The 8,587-nt window shown below is 52.4% G+C and overlaps 1 long non-coding RNA gene across 1 annotated transcript; it reads left to right on the top strand.

Moving 5' to 3' along the window:
• The first annotated feature begins 784 nt into the window (after window positions 1–784).
• LOC110574677 lies at window positions 785–3,401 on the top strand. The gene is made up of 2 exons (XR_002479976.1): window positions 785–1,021; window positions 3,116–3,401. It is a non-coding gene; the product is annotated as an uncharacterized LOC110574677 (long non-coding RNA).
• The last annotated feature ends 5,186 nt before the right edge of the window (window positions 3,402–8,587 follow it).

Raw genomic sequence — 8,587 nt, 5'->3', positions numbered from 1 at the left:
ATTCAAGGACTCAAGTGACTCATTTGGTGGTGGGATTATATTTTCACTCAACTCACATTTATTGACCACCACTTTTGTGCCAGGCTCTGACTTAGAGATTGGAGAGGGTGAGGTCCCTGCTCCGGAGGAGCTGATCCTCGGGCCTGGGGGAAGAGAGGCAAGCAAGTACAAGAAAGAAATGAGCAAGCCGGTTTCCAGTGTGCATACAAACTTTGAAGAAAATAAAGCAGGAGCCAAGAGAGAAGGCAGAGGGGGAGGAGGGAGAGCTCCAGGGAGGGGGATCGGGGAGGCCGAGTCCCCGAGGCCCGAAGGTGGCAGCTGCGCAGAGGGCTGTGGGACGAGCACTCCAGGCAGAGGGAACCTCCTGTGCAAAGGCCCTGAGGGCAGAACAAATGTGGCTTGTGCCAAGAACAGAAAGGCCACGGGGGCTGGAAGCAGACAGAGCCAAAGAGTTATGAGCGTTGATTCATTCCTGTTTTCTTCTTTGTCCATTTTCCACGCAGATCTTCTGCATGGAATCACTTTCAAAATCAGAAACAAAAATGGTTGAGAAAGGCTCGGGGTCTGCAGAAGTGGTGCTAGAATGGGGCCCTCTGCCCTGCTCTGTCTCCGGCCCCACCCCCTCAGTCTCAGGGCGCTTTGCTGACTCCAGATGTTCTCAAAGTTTGTGCGAACATTCCCGCGCCGCCTCTCACCTCTGGCACAGCGTCAGGCAACCCAGCCCCAGCTGCTTTGGCCAAAGAAACTCCCACGCTGAGAACTGCTCTGCACTTAGTCGGGCCGCCAGCCCCTCCAGCCTGCTCTGCCCTGCTCCCCATGCACACCCTGGGCTTGGGCTTCTCCCAAATGGAACCCACCCGATTCTCCAGCGGCCCATCCTGCTCCCCCCAGGGCTATGCACGTTCTGTGCCTCTGCTCAGAGCATGCCCCCTCCCCACCTTGGCCTGGCCAACTCCTGCTCATCCCCAGGACTCCTTTAGATGCCATCTCGTCAAGGAAGACCCCTGCATGCTCCAGTCAGGTGAGGTGCCCTTGGAGTGTGTCCCCATGGCTCCCAGCAGCACCACCCCAAATTCGAACAGCCTGGGGCAGCAGACACGTTTTTGAAGGGCTTCCCAGCCCACAGGCTGGCCTTCTTGGAGAATTGCTCCCTCAGTCACCCCTCCCTCCAGCAGTGGTCCAGGGCCGGGGGGAGCCAGAGCAGAGGTGGACATCTGGGCCTCTGCACCATTGGATGCTTTCTTCTTAGGCTCTGGAATTAGAACTGAAAAATGTTGGCCATGTGTCCCTCTTGGTGACCAAGGGAGAACAGACTGGGAAAGGAACTGTGGGCCCCCCACCAAGCTTGGCCAAGGGCCGGAGGGCCAAGGAAGCCTCCTCCTCCTCCTCCTTCCTGCTCATAGCCCGTGGAGAATCCCTCAGCTCCTGGGACAAGATGAGGTCCACTCAGCAGGCCCCAAGCAAGCCATGCTCTCTGCCTAACCTGGGGCCTGGCTTCACAGGGTCCTCCCGCACCAAGGCAGCCCTCACACATCTGCAGGCTCCCCTCCTCCCACTCTGGGGAGTGAGTCTGGGCACTAAGGGGAGGGTGATCCAGGAAGTAAGGGGCAGAATAGGAAAAGGTCTGTAGCCCCCACATGGGCTCTTCACTGACATGCTCTGCCTTGTGGATCAGCACCAGGTAAGGGGGAAGGGCTCAGGTTTCTGAATTAGCCAGACTCAGATGTTCTGAGTGAGCCAGTGGGGGCTCCAGTGTGGCCCTTGCTGGCTACTTACTAGCACGTGACCGTGGGAAAATCTCTGAACCTTGCCAACTCCAAGTTTCCTCTCTGGGTTTCCTATCAGGGTTCAATGAGATAATGTAGGTGAAGGGTTAGCACTGTGGCTGACATAGAGCATGCTCCATCAGCGATAATTGTTGTCCTTGTTATGAAGCAGTGAGTGAGCTCCCTGTCACTGAGGGTGTGTAAGCAGAGGGCTGGGGAGGAGCTGTCAAGGACGTTACCAAGGGCATTACAGGCTGGGTGAGAGGAGAGATTCAGTGATGTCTAAACGTCTCAATCTCAAAGGTCTCCCAGTTTCCTTCCTCTAGGAACCCACCCCGGGCCAACACTGCCACACAGCTGAGCTGAGCGCTGATTGCAGAGGGCGGGCAAAATGTCAGAAATTTCCCCCAGAGACCGAGAAAGGAGTTTTTGTGGGTTTTTCTTTTTTCCTCTTGCTTGCCGGAAGCACGGAAGCACGGGGTCAATAAAACTCCAGCAAAATGCCCCACCCACCACACCAGCAAGAGGCGCTCAGCCACCCCCAGTCACTGGGCCATGGAGCAAGAAGGTGGGGGGACGGCAGCCCTTCTCTTCCCAAGTCACAGCATCTAAGTGGAGGGCGCTGGGGACGCACACGTCACTCTGCGTCCACCCACTTCACTGTGTGGGGACCCAGCCAGGCAGGGGTGAAGGAGTTGGAGGGCGGGGGAAGGAAGTGGCTGTCTTTCTTCCTGCAGCTGGGATTATGGGTCCTATGGAAAGTCACAGAGCCCTGAGGGCCCCACCACTCCAGGGCCCTGACTGCGGTTGTCCTGGGGAGAAGCGGTGTGCAAGCCGCCCCCCAGCACTGGGCCGGTGAGGGAAGGCTTCCTGGAGGAAGGGGTACCAGCACTGCCGGAGGTGGTGGCGGTGGGGGAGGGCATCCCAGGGCAGACAGCCATGTCAAAGGCCCAGAGACTTGAAAGCACGGAAGAAAGGCCAAGGGGAAAAGGCTGGGAAAGGTGACAAGTGACCTCACGATAAGATGGAGCAATAAACAGTTGTTGGATGGATGGGTGGAAGAGCACAGGATAGGTGGTTGGGAGCAGTGGGTGGATGGGGCCAGGTGGGAGGGGGACGGTGCTGTGGCCTAACTGCGTCCCCCTCAAATCCATATGCTGAAGCCCTCACCCCCAATGTGGCTTTATTTGGAGATAGGGTCTTTAGGAGGTAATTAAGCATAAATGAGGTCATGAGGGTGGAGCCCTGATCCGATAGGACTGGTGGCCCTTAGAAGAGAAAAAGAAAAATATATCTCTTTTCTTGCTCTCTCTCTCTTTCCTTCTCCCCCACCCCTCTCTCTCCTTCAGCCACGACAAGGGGCTGTCTGCAAGCCAAGAAGAGGAGACTTCTCACCAGAAACCGAACCCTGCTGGAAACTTCATCTTGGACTTTCTAGCCTCCAGAATGGTCTGGAAACAAATGTCAGTTGTGGATGTGTCCCCAACCCCCCGCACCGCACGCCCAGTGCTGGCCAGTCAGGCACTGGAGTCCCAGGCATTGAAGAAAGCACAGACACCCACCTGATACGCAAAACCCACACTAAACCATAAAATAAAGGCGAGAAAATCCAATAAAGTTCTACTTTTTTCCCTACCATGACAACTTTGAATCATTTTTGGAAATAGAAAATATCAAATTCTTCCCCAAAATGTTGTTCTGGGTCCTTGGGGGCCTGAGCTTGGGCTCGGTCTGCCCTCATGGTAGAGCAGAAAGGCTGCAAGTCTAGGGACAGCCCGGGGCTCCCACTCAGCTCCGGCCACTTACCCTTGGTGACTTTGCGCATCATGTCCCGGCACCACCCTCCAGAGAGCAATGCTGGAGGCTGAGAGGATGGGTAGGTGGGCCCCCTACCTATCCTGAACGTCACCACCCCCCCACTTCCAGTGGCCTCCAAGCACGAGGTAGTCCTCACACCCTCCACGGCCAGAATTAGCGTCTTTCCTGCTCAAGTCTGCGCCAGAGGTCAGAGACCACAGTCCAGCTCTATCTCGTGCCCCACCCAGAGAAGGGCCCTGGATGTGCCTTGGAAATTCTGATAACAACCACGAGGATGACAGTGCCCCACCACCCCGTTCTTCGGGCCTGAGCAGCACCGGCCAAGTGAGGATGGGCAGGCTGATAATCTACTCAGAGCCAATCATGGTGCTGGGGCTGGGTGAGCCTTCCAGGAATGGGCTTGGAGCAGGGAGCCTGGTTCCAGAGAGATCTATAGTTCAGGTGGCCCAGAGATAAACACATGTTCTGGGCTGGAAAAGATGAGGACCGCAAAGGGCTTCCAGACTCAGAAACGAGGGGCAGTCAGGGGTGTCGAGAGCCCAGGCTTTGGGATCACAGGACCCTGGACTCCAGACCTGGCCAGCTCCATCATTTCCCAGCCCTGTGACCTTGGGCCAGTTACCTAACCTTACAGCACCCTGACAGCCTCATCTACAAAATAGGATTAATAAAGGATACTGATGAGCTCACGCAATGTATCTGAAGGTCTCAGACCAGTGTATGTATGGTAAGTGTTCATAAGGGGCCAGCCAGTAACTAAAACCAAAACCTTCAGAAATCTATAGCCAACATGACGATGACAATGTGGGCTTCCATCTTGCCCACTCACCAATCACCCCGGAGTTTTATAATTTGAGGACAAAAATCCCCCCTTGTCCCTCCCCAGCACCCGCACTCACCCACGGGGCAGCGGTAACAGCACCTCCCAGCAGTCTTGTTGTAGGAGTGGTTGGGCCCTTCCTTGCAGGTGTCCCTCCGAACTCCATCCTGAAGGGTGGGATAAATTGGTGAGACCAGGCTGATCCCAGACACGCATCTCTCCTACCCCTTGGGTCTCAGGAGGCCTGGTCTCCACTCATTGTCAGCATCAGGCTTGAGACAGAGCCTCAAGTTTTAGAAGAGAATCAGGACAGAAACACCTGATTTCACACCTGCCTCAAACCTGCTCCACCTGCGGGGGGAGGGTGATGGCAACTCCAGCCTTCCATAACTCAGCCCAAAACCGGGGCTCTGCCCTGACTCTCTCCCCTCACACTCTCATCCAACCCATCAGCAAACTCTCTTGGCCTCTTTGGACCAATGTCCGCCCCCCTCACCTCCTCCACCTGGTCCCAGTCCCCATCCTCTCTCCCCTGGATTAATTAATTCAGTTGCCTCCTACCTGGCCTCTGGCATGGACCCAGCAATACAAATTTCTAGTAAATTTGTTTGTTGTGGTCTAACATGCTCTATAGAAAAGTGCACACATCACAAGTGCATACCCACTGAATTTTTCCAGTGGGAACATGTCTCCCAGCCAGCACCTAGATCAAGAAACAAGACATTGCCAGCACCCAGCACCCCCCGCCAGCGCCTTCTCACGCTCTACATACAAAAGGCACCCACTAACCCGACTTCTCCACCATAGAATTGTCTTGTCAGCTTTTGAGCTTTACATAGGTAGAACCATCTCTATACTCTTGCAACTCTCTTCTTTAACTCAACATTATATTGTGAGAATCACCCACATTGTTGCAAATGGCAACCATTCATTCAAGTTCATTGCTGCGTAATGCTGCATCACGTGAATATGCACAATTGATTTATCTATTCTACTCTTGATGGACCTTAGGGTTGTTTCCACTTCTGATCATTATGAATAATGCCACTAGGAACAGCCCTATACATATATTTTGGTGCACAAATATACACATTTCTGTTGGACTCCACACAGAGGTGGAATTGCTGGGTCATAAAGTACGTGCATGCTCAGCTTTGATAGAATCTCCATTGTTTTCTAAACTGTACTGACCCTTTACTGCAGTGTATAAATGTTCCAGTTGCTCCCCATCCTTGTCAACATTTGGTAGTGTCAGTTTTAAAAATTTCAGCCATGGTGCTGCGTGTGCAGTAGTATTTCATTGTATCCTTTATTTTGCATTTCTCTGGGGAGTAATGATGTTGGGTATCTTTTCACATGTTTATTAGCCATTTGGATATTGTATAAGATGCTCAGTCAGGACTTTTGTGTATTTTTTTTTTTAAATTGGATTGTCTGACTTTTCTTATTGATGTGTGGGAACTCTTTATATATTCTGGATACAAACCCTTTGGTGAATAAATGCACTGCAAATATCTTCTCCCCTTCTATGGCTTGCCTTTTCAATTTCTAAAGGGAGCCTTTTTTTTTTAAGACTTTATTTATTTTATTTTAGAGAGTGAGAGAAAGAGCATGCAAGTGGGGGGAGGGGCAGAGGGAGCAGGAGAAGGAGAGAATCCCAAGCAGACTCCACACAGTGTGAAGCCTGTTGTGGGGCTTGATCCCAAGACCCTGAGATCATGACCTGAGCCAAAACCAAGAGTCAGATGCTCAACCAACTAAGCCACCCCAGGCACCCTCTTAAAGGAAATTTTTTAAAATTAATTTATTATTTTTTAAGATTTTATTTATTTATTTGAGAGAGAGAGCACATGAGAAGGGGGAGGGTCAGAGGGAGAAGCAGACTCCCTGCCGAGCAGGGAGCCCGATGCTGGACTTGATCCAGGGACTCCAGGATCATGACCTGAGCCGAAGGCAGTTGCTTAACCAACTGAGCTACCCAGGCGCCCTAATTAATTTTTTTTTTAAGATTATTTATTTATTTATTTATTTATTTATTTGAGAGAGAGAGCATGAGCAAGGGGGACGGGCAGAGGGAGAGGGAGAAGCAGACACCCCACTGAGCAGGGAGCCCAATATGGGACTCGATCCCAGGACCCTGGGATCATGACCCAAGCACAAGGCAGACACTTAACTGAGCCACCCAGGCACCCAGGGAGCCAAATCCCTGCCCTGGGCTTTCTTGGTTTGGGGAGAAAACAGAAGCCATCTCCGCACCCTTTCCCCACAGGGGAGAGGCCTGGCTGGTTTAAGGGGCTTCTCTCCTCTCCTCTCTAGCCAAGGGAACAGTGAACACTAATGAATGAATACTTCTGTTATGGTCAGAGAGCAGAAGGAGGCCAGTGTGGCTGGGAGGTGGATATATGGAGTCTTGATTACATTCTTTTTTTTCTTTTTTTGCACGTCTGAAATGTCACCATATAAATGAGAAATAAACATAACTTGACATTTGCACCACCAGTCCCATGGCACTTATGTGCCTTTCTCACTTAATCCAGAGCCCCAGGCCTTGAGGACACCCTCTTCACCCACCCACACCCTGCCTCCTCCCTCCAGCAGGATCTCATTCTTTTCACGTAAACCAGGGAGCTCCTGGGAGCCTCTCTAGGGACAGGGACCTGCCTGACCCACAGCATTTCACCAAGTGTGCTTGGACACCTACAGGTGGAGCGGGGTGGGGGTGCGAAGGTTCAGGCCTGCAAAGTGTGGGGGAAATTCTGGGTCCCTAGCCTGGGTTTTCCCCTTCTGACTGCCCACTCATCTCATTGATAATTATGGACTCTGGGGGCGCTGTATGTCCAGGCCCTGCTCTCTCTCCAGGGTCTTGGGGGCGGGCTCCGCTGAAGGGAGCCTGAATTCTCACACTTCACTTCCTGCCACCACGTCCTGAGTCAGTCAAAGCCCGAAACCTTTCCATTTCTAAACCTGCCTGTTTTTCAGGCTGGTTTGGTTTTCCCTACAAAACCTGGTAAATTTCACTTTCAGAAAGCCCCACCTGGTTTCAGCTGCATAGAGAAGAACAGGAGCTGGGCTGCACCTGCAGGAACCAAGTGGCTAGAGGTGCAGGGTGGGGGGTAGAGGAGTCAGATCAAATGCAAAATACCGGAAGGGACCAGAGGCAGGCAGAGCTGGGAGATGGGTCTTAGTGCTAAAGGAGAGGGTGAGGGGGGGTGCAGAGAAGAATAGGGAAGCCATGGTACTGGGTATCACCCCCCACCCACCCCAGTCACACATCTCCTCCTTTATGTCACTGCCAGCCCTCTGGGGCCAGATCACTACCCCATATTACAGATGAGGAAACTGCAGCTCAGAGAGGTTCAGTCACCCACCCGAGGTCACACAGCAACTAAGTGCCGAGAGGATATTTGCGCTTCACTGTGTCCCCAGTTCTCTTCCCCTCTCTGGGCCACAGGCTGCCCATCTGTAAAATAGAAATAACCTATTGTGCTGAGAAGGACACCATATCACGAATCTGTGGTCTTTCTACTGAAAGTCCATAATCTGAATCAAATCATGAGGACACGTCGAATAAACCCAAACTGAGGGACTTTCTACAAAACAACTGGTCTGGACTCTGCATGAAAGAGAAAGAAGAGCTGTGGAATGTTCCAGAATAGGGAGACTCATGAGACATAGTGGCTAAATGCGATGTCTGGATTGGATTCTGAATCTGAGTGGGGCTGTAAAGGAGAATATTGACATAGCTGGTAACATTTGAATATGGACTTTATATTTGATTCTGTATTCTTTATGTATACATGAAGGGAGAGAGAAAAATAAAGCAACCGTACAAAACCACACCTGTCAATAATAGGTGCTCAAGAAAGAATTTTCACAGTAAACCTTGTAAATCCACGGCTGCCACCAGGGGGCGCTGGGACCTCAGCCAGGATACCCTGGGAGAGTAGAGGACCTGGGGGCCTCGCTCGGGTGTGCGGTGTGGGGAAAGGGGCAGAGGCCGAGTCCAGGTGGGGGCACTTCTGAGCGCCATCCCCCACCATCCACCGCGATGCCCCCAGGCCGCTGTGGCCAGCCTTCTCTGGCAGAGACAGTGGGGAATTTTTTTTGCCTATGATGTCATGCATGGCTTTACAAGCGCCCAGAAAATGGGGCCAGGGCCGTGCACACGTGTTGTAGAAGTAAC

Source organism: Neomonachus schauinslandi, chromosome 4, assembly GCF_002201575.2.
Source record: "Neomonachus schauinslandi chromosome 4, ASM220157v2, whole genome shotgun sequence".
NCBI lineage: Eukaryota > Metazoa > Chordata > Mammalia > Carnivora > Phocidae > Neomonachus > Neomonachus schauinslandi.
Note: the sequence above shows the minus strand (reverse complement) of the source record. Positions and strands in the feature narration are given on the sequence as shown.